General features: G+C 49.5%; 1 protein-coding gene across 1 annotated transcript in view; it reads left to right on the top strand.

Annotated features, from left to right (window-relative positions):
- The window catches only part of LOC137622361 (ras-like protein 1), a 91,721-nt gene that overhangs the window by 40,516 nt on the left and 32,197 nt on the right, over positions 1–19,008 (top strand). The window lies entirely within an intron of this gene.

The raw sequence follows: 19,008 nt of genomic DNA, 5'->3' as shown, positions 1-19,008 counted from the left end.
AAGTTGAAGGTTTAGGCGAAGGCAACCGAATTAACGGTACTGTCTCAATAAGAGAATGCGTTGTTCGGCGGTCTGGCCTTTCTCCTCTATTCTCAGCCGAAGAGGAGAAGGGCTGAACCCCTACGTCTTCTTCCGAAGTTCTCGCAAAGCCCATATTTCGTAATTCATTAGAAAGTACGGGAATGGGTGTTGCTCTGTCTAAAACGCGAGGGCGCGGTAAATGACCTCTCGCTGATATATCCGGAGATTTGCGCGCTCGGAAATTTGACATACGGGAGCGCTCTCTGATGATACTAAGCGACGGTGAGAAGAAGTATTCTCTCTCGCTTCCCCAGCGCGAACTGAGCTCCTCGCGAAGAAATGTGAAGGAGAAGAATTGCGCTCAGAGTGTTCTCTTTCCTTGGTTGCGCTCTGGGCGCGATCAGATTTAACCTCGCCCCAATGGGAGCGCTTATTGCGCTTGAGAGAACTCTCTCATGAAGAAGAGCGCGAACGTCTCGTAGAGCTCTTCTTCTTATAGCGCTTAGATGATTCCCCGCGAGAGGAAGATGAAAGCGAAGCAGAGCGATAGCGCGAGGAAGTATTCCTCTTATGTTTGTGACGAGAGCGCTTATCGCTTCTCGGCGAGACATTTCGGAAGAGATAGAAGGCGAGGAAGAACGAGAACGATGACGTCTCTTCCTATGTCGCCTCTCTCTCCGACGAGAACGTCTTGGCGAAAGAGAGCGAGCTCTCCTTTTCCTCTTCTCTCTCTCTCTCCTATCCTCTAAGTAGGACGAAGACGACGAGTAGGAGGAGGAGGAGGAGGTATCGCGCTGATCACGCTTGCGACGTTGTTTCGTAGTAATGCAAGCGAGGGGCGAAGTAGGCTCCGCAGGGGCTGACATTATTACCTCCGCTGACACTTCAGCTGCCGCCGATTAAGCTGATGGGATATCGGCGAGGTCCGAAACTCCCGAGGGTTCCGAAACAGAAGGGACCTGAGGTAAAACTGTGCCTGCGAGGAACTGGTTCCACGCTTCCACCGAAGGAGATCCAGGAAGTCCAAGGGCAGGCCATACCGCTCGCACGTTATCTGGAATAGAAGCGGTAATAGAATTTTTTCCGATGACTGAAGAAACTATCCCACTGGGGGGGGGGCAACTTGATTCGCCTGCCCCGTGGGAATGGGTGTTAAGTCAATGGTGCCGCTCTTCCTTGACTTCCCCCTGGAGGAAGGAGGCAAGGAAGAGATCGAGAGGCCGAAGAAGAGGCCCGAGACTCCTTACCTTTCGACGGCGAACCTGGAGGTAACGAATCCTTATTGGATTTCTTCTTCCTCTTCATGAACTTATCCCACTGTGTAGGCGACCATTCCTTACATACTTGGCAGGGGGAGCCTTCAGCACACCTATGACCTCTGCATGAAGGGCATAGGGAATGAGGATCCACCTCCGGTGGTGACATAAATGTGCCACAAGTTTTCGGGGGAATCCCGGGACACTTTCTCTTATTAGAGGACATCACATCTATTTAAAGAGTAAAAGAAGAAGTTAATGAAAATAAAAAAACAGAATTAAAGAAAGGCTAGTCTACCAATCAAACAAAAGCGGGAGCAGCGATGTTACCACTGCGACGGCTAAAATTCGATTGAAGGTACTCAGTAGCTACCGGCCGGCAGTCCCCCACCCCCAACAGGGGGATAACTACCGGCCCAGTCGTTAACGACCTTGTTAAGGTTTTCTGCCGTATTTTCTAGCTCGCGCTAGAATATCTCCTATAGTAAAGAATGAGGGTTTGTATTTAGTGTAGGAACAAATTGATAATTATATATTGTGAATTTTTTTCTAAGTAGATTAAGATATTTAATTGAGAATGTTTGAGAGAAATATACAGTATGTTTTTTACTAAACTGTTTTGATAAAATGTAGTTAAAAGACACTTCTTCACCAACTTTATTAGATAAAGCTTTGAAGAATACCAGTTATTCCGTAACTGGCATACAAACCACGCTATTTAATAGGGGTATTACTTCCGGCGTAGCTGAAATGACGAGCCATTAAAATTTAACGAGGGTTTACTACCCACACCGCTAGTTAGGGGGGTTAGGGGAGGGTAGCTTGCTAACACCCCCCCCTCACACACACCTGTGCTTGAGCTCACTTTGCTCTCGGCTTGGATGGTAGTCGGACATGTCCGCTGTCATCCTCGCCGTCATTGGCAGCTATTAATGCTTTTTTGCTTTTTCTTTGACAGTTTTGTGTGTGAAGTTGGCCTCTGCTATTATGCGCACCTGCCCTTGATTCCCCGACCGCCCCTGTGGAACATTCATGTCGGCGGTCGAGACCGATCCTCACGCCCTTTGTCCTTCCTGTAGGGGCCAATGGTGTGATAGCGATAATAAATGTAGAGAGTGGTTTACCTCCCAGTGGGAGAGGTTTTTGTGGCGACGGATGAAGTCCAAACGGGATATTTCTACTTCGAAGGTTTCTTTGAAAGGAGAAAAACCCAAGGCCTCTTCTTCCGTTGCTCAAACCTCCTCCGAAGCTCCCACTCGGTTGGTCTCTTTCGAGAGCCCGTCGAATAGTAGCGTAGACCGTTGTACTGTTTACCAAACTCGGGGTTCGAGAGATACCGTTGCTTACCTTAGCGAAGCAACTCCACCTCTCCCCCCGGGGGAGGATTGGTCACTAATCCCTCTGTTTCAGCTTTGGTCTTCCTTGGGGCTCGAGGGTTCGCCCTCCAAGGAATTCTTACTTGACTACATCCAATTGGGTGCCGCTGTCAATCAATCGCCGCCTCCGGCAGAGGTTGATCCTCTGTCAATTGTCGACGTTGTGGTGTCAGAGGTATCCAATGCGGTATCACCCATCACCTCTGCCTCTTCAAACCCAACGGTAGCTGACGTCTTAGTTTCTCCTGGTCCTGTTCAACCAACGAGGGAGAAACTAAGTCCAACAGTCTCTCCTCCTAGTGTTTCTTTCCTTCGGGGGAGTTCACTTACAGAGACTCCTCTTTGGAGGACTGCTGAAGGTCAGGTTTCTGATCCAACGGCTCCAGAGGACGCATCCGTCGCAAGGCTCGCCTTCCTCTTCGCCAGAGAGGCCTTCCTTCACCTGCAGTGAGGAGGGGCCTCTTTGGTTCTACATCTCCGTTGCAGTCCCCCGCAGAGGAGCCTCGTCCGCGTTCACCGACTGTTCCTGCTTTGGTCCTGGACCTTTCTGTGGATCGTTCGTGATCCCCTTTGGTGGAAGGTCGTCCTTTTAAAGGACACGTCGACCTTCCATCCGACAGACATGCCGACCTGCCGTCGCCCTTCCTGGATGCAGATGGGTGCTATGCGCCAACGAAACCTGACTTCCACGCTCGTCAGGCCTCGTCAACTAACCCTAATATAGGGCATCAAGGGCATATGCGCTACATCCCATACGCGCTATGCACGCACTCATGAGCATACGCGCCCACGGTCTCCTGCGTGCCAGGCTTTGCCTGAGCAAACAGACGCACGCCCACGGCCAGCTGCGCGCCAGCGCTCCCCTACGCGTCAGCTCTCTTCAATGCGCCAGCACTCTCCTGCGTGCCAGCGCCCACGCCCAGCAGTCATATCCCCTGCGTGCCCACGATCTTCTGATCTGGGCGCTGTTGGGAGGTCAACTAGGTTGAATTCTCCCACGTGCCAACACTCGCCTGCGCGCCAGCTATCGCCATCGCGCCGACACGCGCCATCACCTGCACGCATCCACAAGGATACGCGCGTGCGCCCTCGCCCATCCTCTCCTGCAGTTGCGCGCCCTCATTCTGACGCGCGCTCGCCCTACAACTGCTTCAGGCACACGCGAACTCAAGCCTGCGTGCCCGCGCACTTATCCCCCTGATCCTGCGCGCACGCGCCAACAGTCTCCCATATGCGCTCCTGTGCGCCATCAGTCTCCCGTATGCGCTCCTGTGCGCCATCAGTCTCCCGCGCGCGATTCCCGGTTTTCTTCCTGTGAGCACCATTACGCGCCCCCGGGCGAGCATCAATATCCTCTCGCGCACGAGACTGCTGAACTACCCACGGCAAGCTCGCCATCGCCTCATTCCCCTCCCCGCAAACGCATAACAGCGTGCATTGTGGCAGAAGGGAAACATCTAGAGGGGTCCAGGATCCCTAATCCTTTCCAGGCGAACCCACCAATGAGAACTCCTCCCCTCCTCCCAGGGATCCTTCAATTCCTGTCCTTCCAAAGGGTGTGTCTGATAGCGCGTCTGTCAGTCAACAGCCTTGGTTCGGTGCACTAAGCCTGTTTTCTCTGAATTAGGTCACAGATCCTTGGCTGTTTCCACCCCTTTGAAAAGAAAAAGAGGAGTTCCAGACGCGGTAACTTCTCCAAGGGCTAAGTTGACTCCACGCAAGCCTTCGAGGCAGCTTCCTTCTCTCCCCCAGACTATCTCTCCTTCCCTGTCGGATGAAGATTTCCCGTCCTCAGGGGAATCACGTGAGGTGAGACTTTCCCCCATCGCACCAATGGGGGAAACCTCTCCTCGCGCTGAGATGTCTTCTCAAGTTGGGGGTGGAAGGAACTTACCATCTTCGTCAATGTTAGAGTTCTATCTCCTTCCCAGGAAGGAGTCTAAGGACTCTAAGACATTACCAAAGTCCTCTACAAGGACCAGGACGGAGCCAACTAGCCACCCGGAGAACGTACGCGACTCTCCCCAAGAAGAGCCTTAGGGGCCAGAAGACTTCGCTGCAAGTCCTACGTCAGGAGGAGAACAGCAAGAGTCAGAACATGCGTTTTGGCAAGTTCTGACTCTGAGGGCTCTCAATGGGTATTCCGACCCAGAGATCCCTCCTCGAGAGGGCAAGGACACGGTCTTGGACCGTGTATTCGGTACTCAGAAACCCTCTAAGACCAGTGCAGCTCTGCCCTGGTCTCAAGGGGTTAAGAGTACCAGAGACAAGATCGCTGTACAGCTCTCCGAGATGTCCTCCTGTAACTGTTCCAGTGCCACCAACAAGCTCCTGCCACCTCCTCGCGTACAGCAGAGGAGGTACTTCGAGATCCTTAAGGAGCCTTGTTTAGCTTTTCCGCTTCACCACACTTTGGAAGAGCTTACCAGGGGAGTCCCTCTTGAGAGACTCCAACCGACAGGTCTCTTTCTCAGCAACCAAGATCCTTAACCAGGAGAAAGTTGCGAAGTGTGCTATGCAAGCCACGATCTGGTTGGGGACCTTAGGTATCCTGATACGTACTGAGGACTTCTCCAAAGAACGTACCAGGAAAGCTATGGAGACTTTTCTACTCTCAGGTACTCGCACGATCGAGTTTCAGGCCCACCAAGTCTCGAACTTGTGGGCAAACACAATCCTGAAACGTAGGGATGCGGTGGCTGAGAGATTCCATCAGAAGGTCCCTAGCACCGAGATAAATAGGCTCAGACATTCCTCTTTAGAGGGATCCATCCTGTTTGAGCCTAAGGATGTGGAACAGGCTGCTGAGAGGTGGAGGAAGTCCCATCAAGACTCCCTCCTTCATAGGGGTTTAACATCTAAGCCCTATAAGCCTCCAGCACCTTAGCAATCCCGTCCAGCCAAGACTGCTAAAACGACAACAGCAGCGAAGACCGTCGTGTCTAAGCCCTTTCCTGTCAAGGATAGGAAAGGTTAAAAGTCCTCCAGGGGAGGAAAGAATCCTAGAGGGAGCAGCCGAGGCCGCAAACACTAGGATTGGTAGTCCCCCTGCATGTCCACCAGTGGGGGGATGCCTACAAAGTTGCTCAGACAGGTGGAAGCAACTTGGGGCCGATTCCTGGACGATTTCCGTGATCAGTCAAGGACATCGCGTCCCGTTCACAACATCTCTACCTCCCCTGACGACGAATCCAGTGTCATTGAGCTCCCTTGCCATGGGATTGGCAAGGGGGCAAGCCCTTCGGGCAGAAGTCCAGACCCTGTTGAAGAAGTGTGCTCTCCAAGAGGTCCTTGACGAATCTCCAGGCTTCTTCAGTCGACTCTTTCTTGTAAAGAAGGCGTCTGGAGGCTGGAGACCAGTCATCGACCTCTCGGCTCTGAACAAGTTTGTCAAACAAACTCCATTCAGCATGGAGACGGAGGACATGGTCAGACTAGCAGTAAGACCGTAAGACTTCATGTGTACACTGGACCTAAAGGACGCGTACTTCCTGATCCAAGTCCATCCGTCTTCAAGGAAGTACTTAAGATTGAGCCTAGACAACAAAAAGTACCAGTTCAAGGTGCTGTGTTTCGGTCTCTCCACAGCACCACAAGTTTTCACCTGAGTGTTCACCCGAATATTATCATGGGCACACAGGATTGGCATCCGTCTCCATCGTTATCTGGACGACTGGTTAATCCTAGGAGACTCGGTGTCATCCCTTCTTTAACACCGAGACAAACTTCTGAGACTTTGCCAAGATCTGGGGATCATGGTAAATCTGGAGAAGTCCTCACTGCTTCCCACTCAAAGACTGGTATACCTAGGCATGATTATAGACACCAATCTCCACAAAGCCTTCCCATCAGACGATAGGATAGCAAGGCTGAGGAAGGTCGCAAGTCCTTTTCTCAGACGAGAACTTCCAGCCCAATCGTGGTTACGTCTCCTCAGTCACCTTTCATCGCTGGCTCATCTAGTTCCCAACAGTCGCCTCAGGATGAGATCCCTCCAGTGGCGACTCAAGTCCCGGTGGAATCAAGGTTACGATTCCCTGGACGTCCAGATCCCCATGGGACTTGCGAAACTGACGGAGCTCCAGTGGTGGGTGGCAACAAACAAGGAGGTACTTTTTCGCAGCAACTATCCCATCTTGCAGTAGAGATACTGAGATGGCCGAAATCCACTCGATACCACTATCGGCACGCTTCATTCCAGGCAAGAGAAATTTGCTCGCCGACAATCTGAGCAGAGCATCTCAGATAGTGAGTACCGAGTGGTCTTTGGATCATCTATTAGCCAACAAAGTCCTGACCTTGTGGGGTTCTCCGACTGTGGATCTTTTCGCAACGGCCCTGAACTTCAGGCTCCCGCTGTACTGTTCCCCAGTCCCAGACCCCAAGGCTCTCTGGCAAGATGCTTTCCAACAACGGTGGGACAACATCGACGTTTACGCCTTTCCCCCGTTCTGTCTGATGAGGAGGGTACTCAACAAGACCAGAACATCGGTCAATCTTTCAATGACCCTCATAGCTCCGCTATGGCATCACGCGGAATGGTTCCCGGACCTTCTGCAACTCCTAACGGAGCTACCAAGAGAACTTCCTCCACAACACAATCCTCTCAAACAACCACATGCCAGCATCTTCCACAAAGCCGTCGGTTCACTACGACTTCACGCCTGGAGACTATCCAGCATCTCCTCGCTGAGAGAGGATTTTCGCAACAAGTTGCTGTCAGGATGTCTGGACACCTGCGAAAGTCTTCTGCAGCAGTCTACCAGGCAAAGTGGAAAGTCTTCTGTGGTTGGTGTCGTGGAAGGGGTATCTCTCCACTCGATGCCACTATTCTAACAATAGCGGAGTTCCTTATGTATTTGCGTGAAGAAATGCTCCTTTGTCTCGGCAGTAAAAGGCTACCGCTCATCCTTAAGTCTAGCCTTCAGGCTGAAAGGAATGGACATTTCTTCATCGCTAGAACTTTCTCTACTCATACGGAGTTATGAACTTAGCTGCCCTCAGTCGGAAGTGAGACCTCCCCCATGGAACGTGGTTCGAGTTCTCAGGTCTCTTAAGAGACCTCCCTATGAACCATTACGCCAGGCATCAGATCGCCACCTAACCTGGAAGACGGTATTCCTGCTAGCTTTGGCCTCGGCCAAGCGAGTCAGCGAACTTCATGGTCTCTCGTATGACATTGCCCATTCAAGGGGATGGGGGAGGTAACGTTCAGCTTTGTCCCTGAGTTTATTGCTAAGACTCAGAATCCTGGAGTGGCGGATCCTCGATTCGACTCCTTCCGGATTTCTAGTCTCTGTTCTGTAACAGATGACCCAGACCATCTCTTACTATGCCCTGTAAGGAGTTTTAGGCTATAACTCAAAAGAACAGCTACAGTCCATCCTCATGTGCCACCACTATTCGTCAGTACAGGAAGGACTAAGAGGAGGGTCACCAAGAACACCATCTCTGCATGGATTCGTAGGGTCATTGACCTGGCCTTGAATCCAGATCCTCCTCCGTGACGTCGTCCTAGAGCACATGATGTCAGGGGCATAGCTACGTCCCTGGCCTTCAAAAGAAATTTCTCAGTGAAGCAGGTTCTTCAAGCGGGGGTGTGGAAACGCCAAACAACGTTCACAGCCCACTACCTGCAAGACGTGACCCACAGGAGGCTCGATACATTCTCTATCGGCCCTGTGGTGGCTGCACAACAGCTGGTTTAAAACCCCAAGTTCCTTATTGGACAAGTAGCAAAAGGTTGAGGGCATTGTTACCCGGTTTTAGTCTGCATGAATGAAAAGGTTTGACTGGCCCTTATTCTTTTCTTCATCATCCCTTGTCTTGGGGAAAGCAGTATCCTGGGTTCTCTGCATAGCTGACCTCAAACCACTGCAGGTAAACCATGTTCCCTTGTGTTCCTAGTATTAAGGTTAATACTGTTACGTCCTTGGGAAAGTCCTAGTCTACAAGTTTCCATCTAAAGAACTTCAGAACAACTTCCTTGGACGAGTCACACTTCTTCATACCTTCACACACAGCTTGCGTAGGCCGCAGTCCTTGCTAGTAGTAAGGCTCTAGCGAGGTGCAGGGACTCCTTCTTTCTTGGGTGCTTACACACTCGAATAACGAGTCCCCGGGCAAAGCCAAAAGCCAGAACTGGCTGGGACGTCCACCCTTCCTAATGGGTGAGTCACCCCTATTAAATAGCGTGGTTTGTATTCCAGTAACAAAACAAATGACAAATTTGTAGATAATTTGTATTTTTCCTAACTATACAAACCTTAGCTATTTAACCAAACTTGCCCGCCAACCCTATCATCCTTGAAGTCCTACCTCCAAGCAAAGTGAGCTCAAGCACAGGTATGTGTGAGGGGGGGTAGCAAGCTTCCCTCCCCTACCCCCGCTAACTAGCGGTGTGGGTAGTAAACCCTTGTTAAATTTTAATGGCTCATCATTTCAGCTACGCCGGAAGTAATACCTCTATTAAATAGCTAAGGTTTGTATAGTTAGGAAAAATACGAATTATCTACGAATTTGTCATTTTAGAGCTTTCATGCTATTTAGCGAAAAGTTAAAATCCTAAGTAATTTATAACTAAATGGAAATAGACAATCTACTTTATTAGCAAGTCTTATTTCTCTAAATATTTTTGCATTTGTCTTGCAATTTTATCTGCCTTGGACGGAATTTTCTTCAAAGTTTTCCTCCCAGAAAATGGTAGTTCCTCAGATGATATTTTACGAGTGCTTTCTTTTCTTCAATGAGTTATTGGTCCCCTCTCCTTCGATGGATTTCAGCCCCATTTTACAGCATTTGGAAGACTTTATTCGGGCTTAATGCCTTTCACCTTCAGTTATTTCAAACTTGTTAGTTGACCAAGAATAATTGCTAAATGATGTTTCATCCTTGCATTTGTTGTTGGAGTTATCAGAGATATAATGATGTTTGGTTGTAGGGTACTATGTAAGTGGTTTGTTTAGGGAATGATGACCTGGCATTTAAACTTCACAGAAACAAGTAGCGATAATTGGATATTTGAGCTTGTGGGTTTATTTATGTACAGTAATAATATTATGCAGCCAATACATCATGCAGTGTGTTACCATCACTGAACGAATGAATTTTAGTTCCTACGCAGATACAAACTTCTGAGTCATTTATATGGGTTTACTCCTGAGTTGCTTTGCTAGAACCATAAAAAGAAAAGGTGTCTATCTCCACGCTCGATGATCGCGAGACAGCCTCACTATTCTTCTGGTTGCCATGGCAGATGGTTCTCCCATACTGCGATCACGACTCTGTGCCACCGAGTACCTTTTTCACTGTGCATAGTGAATCAGAGTGGCTTTTCAGGTAGTATGCGGATATGACCTGACCTTAAAGAGCGAGCACCCTTTTGGAACTTTCATGAGCCGGTTCGAGGTAGATCCGTACCCGTTATACCTGAAACTGTCGTGGTAAGCTGTGTTCCTTTTCTTCACCAAGTAGCTGAGCCACTTTCCTCAAACATTATGAGGTATGAAGAAGGCTTTAAGTTGAATTGATGAATAGATGGAATCTGAAGATTGAACCAGGCATCTCGGCCTTGTCAAATGCATCACTGTAATGTTCAGGAATTTAGGTAAGGGAAGTGAACTAAGTTAACAAAGTTTACCCAAAGGTGAAAAAAAATGGAAAGACATGCCATTCTAGTGTAGACATTTCTTTTTACACATAATAGTTGCTGATTTGTATGCATTTTTGCTCCTCTGCAACTGTCTACCAGGGAAAGTGTGCCATCTTCTTCGAGGGGTGTATTAGAAGCATCTTTATTAACCCACGAAGGACAATGACGGTTTATTGATATTTTTAGAAAAAAGAAAAAAAACTTTAAATATATTATTTTTCACTTCAATATATAAGTATTTGGTATCATTGAAACCGCAAGAAGATGAGCTGTTTTAATAGGGCATTTATTGTTTAATACATTGTTAATTACTTTGGATATAAAAAAAATTGTCTTTAGAAATCACAGTTGCAAAAAGATTAAAGTCATTTTGAAGCTGGATTATTACAAAATTTATTATTCCTATTTGTTATAACAGTGCTAATTTTGTAAAGAATGTAATTTTGAAAAAGTCCTAAAAAACCAGAATATTCTATCCAGTAATAGAGTGGTAAAAAAAATGATATATCAACATATCAAGTGACACTTTTTCACCATTTGGTAATGCGGATTTACAAAAATATTACAGCGTTCATAATTATCTCTTGGATGGCCTATAAGATTACTATAGATTTTCTTCCAGTATCTCCTTGTTGACATTTGCAGCATAATGATATAGTCATTTATGATTATAGGCTTGATTTTTCTCCGTGACCAAAATTTGAGGCAAAAATCTAGAATTAATCTTTATTGTTCCTGTGAGTGATGTCTTTTGTGTTAGTAGGGCTTCTGCTAGAGCAGTGTTTCCCAACCTTTTTTAAATGATTACCCCAAAATTTGATTTCCAACTAATCAATTACCCCTTTGAACATATACCCGGTAACATCGGATGTTTTTTTGCAGCCACCGGATGAACTGTATGGATCATGTAGCCCGCTATTGGCTGCTTATAGTTAAGGATCCAAAGCAAATGCAAACTTTTCCTATAAAATAATTATTGCAGATTTTGTGTATGAATTATGGCAATGATTATGGGAATGTGAATAACTCGATTTCAGAACATCTTGATTACCCCAAAAATACGGGTCCATTACCTTGCTGGGGTAATTTACCCCAGGGTTTGGAAACACTGTGCTAGAGGATGAAGCAACAGGTTCAATGTCAAAATCGTTGTCATAAACATCGCTATTAGTAATATAATCATCATTATCATGCTCACTATGGCCGTCCAAATCATCAGCACTTGTTTCTGAATCATAAAGATAATCAATAAGAGCCATTATAAAAAAACTCTTAATTTTGCATAAAAATAAGTTATCTTTTATCGCGCCAACAGATAACAAAATCTCGATCGATAAGCCAAACGGCACCTACCCCCATCGACAACGGCGCATGCTTAGCACACTCCTATAACCTCAAAGTATAAGATTTCTGGCAACTTTGCCTTGTAAACGATCACTGATTGGTTAAAGTAGCCTGTGACGTCAATAGAAGGCGAAGCTAAAGTCATACGTATGAGGGAGAAAGGATGAATAAAATGCATCCACAATATAGACGCTTGCAAGTTGATTGCAATTAATGCATCCATTATATGGACGGGTCGTCCTTCGTGGGTTAAGAGCATTGCTTTAGCTGATCAAAGAATTCTTCATCTACCTCCTCCAAGAGAAGCTCCTCTCACTTTAGCTTGTGAAAGGTTATTGCTCAGATTTGAGCCAGGTCTTCGAGCTGAAGGGTATGATTTCTACTCAAAAGAGTTGTCTATTTTTGTGAGGATCCTTGAACAGTCTTGCCCGCTTGTGATCGGAGGTCCCCAGTGTTTGGCATGGCTTTTGTCCATAAGTCACTTACATATGTACTGTATGAGCCCCAAAGAAAGGTGTCTGACAGGAATCTAACCGTCACAAATTTTGGCTAGCCTTAGCATCGGCGAAGAGAGTAGGTGAGGTGCATGGACTCGAATCAAGTCAGACACTTGGATGGTTAAGATGAAATCTCCTATTCTTCCCAAAGTTTGTAGCCAGAACCTGTCAGTCCATGACCTCAGTTTCGAGACCTTTTCCATCCTTTGCCAATGAGACTTCTACAGTGGCGATTGAGCAGAGACTCTTCATAAAGATGGGCAAGAACCAGAAATAAGTGTCCAAGAATTTTTCCTCACTGGCTTTGAGTCAAGCAAGCGAGTATATGCACCGTCCAAAGATGGAGGACAGATTCAAAAGTGGCTTGTAGATCTCCTGATATGTTGACATGCTTTAATATCAGATTCTACTTTCTCCTATTGAAACTATGCACTATTATTATTAGTTTGTTCCAATACGGTGTACGTACCTCGAACTACTTAATTAGGAGTATCTGGGATCTCCCATCCGACCAGAGTTTTGTGTGGTTTACCCTATTCCCGTTTTCTATGAGGGGTAACCTCAGGCGGAGGGATACGCGCCCTGAGGCTAACCCCGGGTTAGAGAGCATGCTTGCTCAGGTCTCGACCTCCAGTAAGTTCTCTGGTCGCGTCGCGATATCATCTCGACGCTCTCCTTAACCCAGTGCGACCCTTTGTGTCCCCGACTTCCCTTTGTGTCTCACGCGGTCCCCACGTGGTACCTTTGTGCTTTAGCTTATTCTTTCCTTCTGCATTCCTGTGTCTCGCGGTGCGTTACTAGTGTGTGATGGAGCATCCCTGCCGTTGTCCTGGGCCTATGGCCGGTAAATCATGTGGTGCTTTCCTGTCGAAACCTGAAGTAGACCCGCACTCCTTGTGTTCGTCGTGTAGGGGCAGTGTGTGTTCCCCTACGGCCACGTGTCCGGAGTGCGTGTCCTGGAATGAGGTGCAGTGGGTGCGTTACGGCACCAAAAAGAAGGCGGCGCCAAAGAGGTCACCGAAGAAGCCGAACGTCTCTTCTCCTCTTACTTCGCCGGGCGTGTCGTCAGACCGAGCCTCCTTACCACCTTCCCCTACCCAGAATAGGGGACGAGGTAAGTCCGTTGCGGGGAAGAGGCCTGTGGCCCTTCCCCAGGAGTCAGAATTGCAAGATAGTGGGGTTGTGGCGTTATCCCAGGCAAGTGAGGGGCCTGAGGGAGGGTCGGGAGTGTGTGCGAGTGACGAAGCCCTGGTGCAAGCAGGTCCCGTCTCCTCAGATGACCCCATGTGGGGTAAAACTGTTCCTACCTCTTCTCCCGCCTCTTGGGCGTGCTTTTCAGGTGCTTCTGCACCAGAGGGTGGCGCTGAGAGAGAGGACTCGCCGCCGTCGGACTCCCTTGCGTGGGTACCGCCGAAGACGCCCTTCAGGTTCCCGTTGAGGATGAAAGAAGACTTTGGAACCTGGTCCCCAACGAAGAACACCCGCGCTCCCCTCCAGCTCCTTCAGCTACACTTCCGGACGTCTTCTTGCAGCCCCCGCCTTCCATCGAGCGTCGAGTGGACCCCCCAACGACGCGACGCAAGTCGGGCCCGCCGGCGAGGTCCTACAGATCGTCGGGATCTTCGGCCGAAGTCCTTTCTTGCTCCTCGGAGGATGAGGCCCGGAGGAAACTTCATAAACGTCGCGAGAGGTCCCGCAGGAGACACTCCCGTTCTCGCTCTCGCTCCAGGTCCCGCCACGTGGGTAGACGGTCCCGATCCCCCAGAAGAAAATATAGGAGAAGTGGCTCCCCAGGGGAAGACTGGGTGGTCATCCCACGCAGCAAGCTCATTGAGTTGTCGGCAGTGCCGGGCTCCTCAAGTTGGCACCCTAGGACTCGTTCGCCGGAGAGATACACATCCTACAGCAGATACGACCGACGGAGGGAGTTGTCGCTTCAGGTCCCAGCGGACAAGCATAAGCCCGCGAGGGTTCCGGCTCCATCCGCCCAGCGGAGAGAGTCGCCCCCTCGGTCTGGCAGCCTTGTCCCGACCCCCAAGTTATCTTCAAATTGGCAGGATCGTGAGAAGCGACTCCCCTCGTCGAGTAGACCCGCGGATGCCTGGACCTCCGCGAGGAAGGATAGACCTAGGACGGAGGCCCCCGTCTCGACGGCGATGCCTGGCCTACATCCAGAGCCACAGCAGTCGGAGCGGATAAAGTCGTCTCCTTCCCCCTTACGGAGGCCTCCATCGGAAGGACCCCGTCTCAAGCAGTTGGGCGTCCTACGGAGGAGCTGGACGACCATGCAGAGGGTTCGGCAGCGGAGGTGTCAGCCTACAGGAGGGTGATAGGGCTCGTCAGGAGACATCATATGTTGGACGAGCCCGAGCCCTCTTCCGAGGAGTTCTGGCAATCGAGTCTCAGCAGGCTAGTGGATGCCCCCGTCCAGCAGAGACCCAGGAGAGACGTCCCTACTACGGCCTGGTTGCAGCCCTCCGGTAGGGGAACAGCCCCGGCTCAGTCTTCGTTTAGGCCTTCCTACACAGTGGCCAGAAGAGGGCGGTCAGGCCGCGCCTCTAGAAGAAGATAGGGGGAGAGGCCCCCTACTCCTGCCGAAGCCTCAGGTGGGGGGATGCCTCAGACATTCTTGGCAAGCATGGAAGGACCACGGGGCGGACCCGTGGACCGTAGCAGTCTTGAAAGAGGGGTACAGGTTACCCTTCCTAGCAGACCCCCTACCCCTAATGCCAGATCAACAGGCAGAGTGGTTGGCTCCCAAGGACCCCTTGAGAAGGGCAGCCCTGCAAGAGGAGGTCTCGACGATGATGGCGAAAGGGGCGGTAGAGCCAGTCAAGGATCCAGGCCCGGGGTTCTACAGCAGGCTGTTCCTGGTGGAGAAAGCCACAGGGGGTTGGAGACCGGTCATAGACCTCTTAGCCCTCAACAAGTTTGTGTACAAGACTGACTTCAAGATGGACACCCCGAAGTCGGTCCTAGCGTCCTTGAGGGAAGGGGACTTCATGATGTCCATAGACCTCAAGGACGCATAGCATACTTCCAGATTCCAGTTCACCCCTCCAGCAGAAAATACCTAAGGGTGAAATGGGGTTCCCTGACGTTGCAGTTCAAGACCCTCTACTTCGGGTTGTCAACAGCACCTCAGGTCTTCACGAGAGTCTTCACAACGGTCTCAGCCTGGACTCGCGAACAGGGTATCCTCCTGATTCGTTACCTGTAGGTCTGGTTGTTACTTTCAGCCTCAGGGGAAGTACTGAGGGAGCAAGGCGCGAAGCTACTGCAGTTCTGCAATGTCCTAGGTATCATCATCAACCTGGAGAAGTCCCAATTGATACCCTCCACCAGGATGCCTACCTCGAAATGGTCCTAGACTCCCGGTTGGTGAGAGCCTTCCCTGAGGAGAGACTAGGCAACTTAGACCAGATCCTCCGTCCCTTCCTGTCGGGCCACCTAGTGTCATTGGAGAAACTGGTCCCCCAGGGGAGACTCAAACTCAGGGGGTGTCCAGTGGAATCTGAAAGAGCTCTGGAACCAGAGAGACTCCCCCCAAAAAGTTATTCCAGTTTTCCCGGAGACGAAAGGAACTCCGGAGTGGTGGCGCGTCAGATCGAACACCCTCAAGGGGATGCCCTTCGCAGCCGACCCTCTGGAGATGCTCCTGTTCACAGACGCATCCAAGGAGGGGTGGGGTGCCCATCTCCTCGGAAGATCAGCAAGAGGAAGTTGGACGGACGAGGAGAAAACCCAACACTTAAACGTTCTAGAAATGAGAGCAGTGCGAAGGGCATGCCTGGAGTTCGCCCATCTACTCCGGGGGAACAAAGTAGCAAAGTAGCACTGATGTGCGACAACGCCACGGTGGTGACCTACATAAAGAAGCAGGGAGGACTAAAATCGAAGGAGTTGTGCGTCCTCACATTGGAACTTCTGGAATGGGCAGAAGGGGAGCAGATCAGAATTTCAGCAAGGTTCATTCCAGGAAAGAGGAACGTCATGGCCGACGGTCTCAGCAGGATGGGACAAATAGTAGGGTCCAAATGGTCTCTACACCCGGAAGTGGCCAAAGCCATTTTTCAGAAATGGGGATTGCCAGTGATGGATCTCTTCGCAACGAGACTGAACGCACAGCTCCCCGTGTTTTGTTCTCCTGTGCCAGACCCAGAAGCGGCGTTCGAGGACGCCTTCCAACACCCTTGGGACAACCTCGACGTGTACGCCTTCCCTCCCTTCGGGATGCTCAGACAGGTCCTCAACAGAGTACGGCGGGCGGACAACCTGTGGATGACTTTGGTAGCGCCCTGGTGGCCGGAGAGAGAATGGTTCATGGATCTAAAGGACCTGGCGTGACTTCCACCTTGGCCCCTTCCGGACAAACCAGACCTTCTCCGGCAGCCCCACTTTCAAAGGTTCCACGAGAACCCTCGGTCCCTCCGTCTTCACGCGTGGAGGTTATAGAGCGTCTCCTGAGGAAGGAAGGCTATTCGTCGGGAACGGCAGTGAGGATGTCAGGCTATCTGAGACGATCATCGGCAGTGGTCTACCAAGCAAAGTGGGCCACTTTTACTAAATGGTGCGTCTCTAAGAACATCAAACCACTGAGGGCTTCTATCCCAGAGATAGCGGACTTCCTGGTCTATCTCAGGGACGTGGTTAACATGTCCATCCCGGCCATCAAAAGGGTCCGGGCTGCGCTGGGCCAAATCTTCCTCCTGAAGGACATCGACCTGGGTGCCTCTAGACACATCTCGATGCTCATCAAGAGCTTCGAGCAGTCGTCCCCCCCGCCCAAGCCGTTAGGGTGCCACAGTGGGACGTGGCCAGAGTCCTGAAGATGTTGTCAGAACCACCCTTCGAACCCCTAAAAGACATCGTGGACAAGGACCTCACCCTCAAAACAGTTTTTCTGCTTGCGTTGGCCTCAGCAAAACAGGTAGGGGAGATTCATGGACTGTCTTACGAGGTCTCACACTCGAAGGGTTGGCGAGAAGCTACCTTCAGGTTCGTGCCATCCTTCGTAGCAAAGACCCAGAATCCAGCCGTGTAGGATCCCAGGTTTGAGGGCTTCTCAGTGCCAGCAGTCCCTCGGTCGGACAACCCGAGGGACTTGCGGCTGTGCCCGGTCAGGGCAATAAGAAAATACTTGGAGAGAACAGCCAGACTTCGACCCGGGATCAAAAGTCTTTTTGCTTCCACAGGCGCAATGAAGAAGCCAGTCTCGAAAAACACTTTCTCCTTCTGGCTGTGGCAGGTGATTATCAGAGCTTACAGTAGCGCAGGAATTCCACTGCCGGGCAAACCCAGACCCCACGACATTAGGGGCCTAAGTACGTCGTTGGCATTTGAGAAGAATATGGCAGTGGGCCAGATCCTAAGAGCAGGCACCTGGGCTAACCAATCAACCTTCATAGCTCACTACTTGAAGGACTATTCGAGGAGGTCCCTGGACGGGTTCTCGATAGGTACCGTCATTTCCGCGCTCCAAACGATTTAAAGGTATAGCCTCTGTGATAACCGTGGGTAGTAAGTCCAAGAGACACAGGTTCGTTTCTTAACCCCCTGGTTCTTCTTTCCCCTGTTTCCGCTCAAAAATTGACTCCGATATCCCCCTGAGTCGGCTACAAGATACACTGTCATTTGAATGACATGTCTCCGAGGATTTCTTGCAGAGGTGAGTTACTTAAACACTAACATAAGGTTTTTGTGAAGTTTTACCTTTTTCTCGTGTTTATTGGGGTCAACAGAACCTAGCCTCCAATCTAGGTTCCTTGGATATGCTTCAGCACGGTCTCTAGGTCTGGAAGGCCACTCCCACCTCCTAAAGTATAAGTCTCCTAAGAAAGTAGTTCGAGGTAAGTACTCCATGTTGGAACAAATCACAAATTTTAAGTAATTTGTATTTTTCCTAACAGTACTTACCTCAAACTACTTTCGGGTAATGGCCCACCCTTCCTTCCCCGAGTGCCTTACTGGACTTCTTAGAAACCTAAGCTGCCAAGAACTTACTGAAGGTCAAGACCTGAGCAAGCATGCTCTCTGACCCTGGGTTAGCCTCAGGGCGCGTATCCCTCCGCCTGAGGTTACCCCTCATAGAAAATGGGAATAGGGTAAACTACACAAAACTCTGGTTGGATGGGAGGAGATCCCAGATACTCCTAAGAAAGTAGTTCGACGTAAGTACTGTTAGGAAAAATACAAATTACTTAAAATTTGTGATATTACTTGCTAATCTACAACCCTAGTTGGAAAAGCAAGATGCTATAAGCCCAAGGGCTTCAACAGGGAAAATAGCCCCGTGAGGAAAGGAAATAAGGAAATAGATAAACTACAAGAGAAGTAATTAACATTTAAATAAAACAGTAACAATAAAATAAATAAAAATATAAACTTTATTGAAATTAACCTTGGAACTTTGCTGGTATTCTTTGCTTCTGCCCACACAAAGATGTCAACCAAAAGCAAGCATAGATTATCAAATATTGTGTAAATTACCATAGTTTAGTGTTTAGTCATAACATCCAGGGCACCAGCTGCCCGTTGAGATACTACCACTAGAGAGTGATGGGGTCCTTTGACTGGCCAGACAGTACTACATTGGATCCTTCTCTCTGGTTACGGTTCTTTCCCTTTGCCTACACAGACACCGAATAGTCTGGCCTATTCTTCCTCTGTCCTCATGCACCCGACAACACTGAGATTACCAAACAGTTCTTCTCTCAAGGGGTTAACTACTGCACTGGAATTGTGCAATGGCTTTACTTTCCTCTTGGTAAGGGTAGAAGAGACTCTTTAGCTATGGTAAGCAGTTCTCCCAGGAGAAGGACACTCCAAAATAAAACCATTGTTCTCTAGTCTTGGGTAGTGCC

This window comes from Palaemon carinicauda, chromosome 29, assembly GCF_036898095.1.
Source record: "Palaemon carinicauda isolate YSFRI2023 chromosome 29, ASM3689809v2, whole genome shotgun sequence".
In the NCBI taxonomy this organism is placed as follows: Eukaryota; Metazoa; Arthropoda; class Malacostraca; order Decapoda; family Palaemonidae; genus Palaemon; species Palaemon carinicauda.
This window is presented reverse-complemented; position numbering and strand designations above follow the sequence as displayed.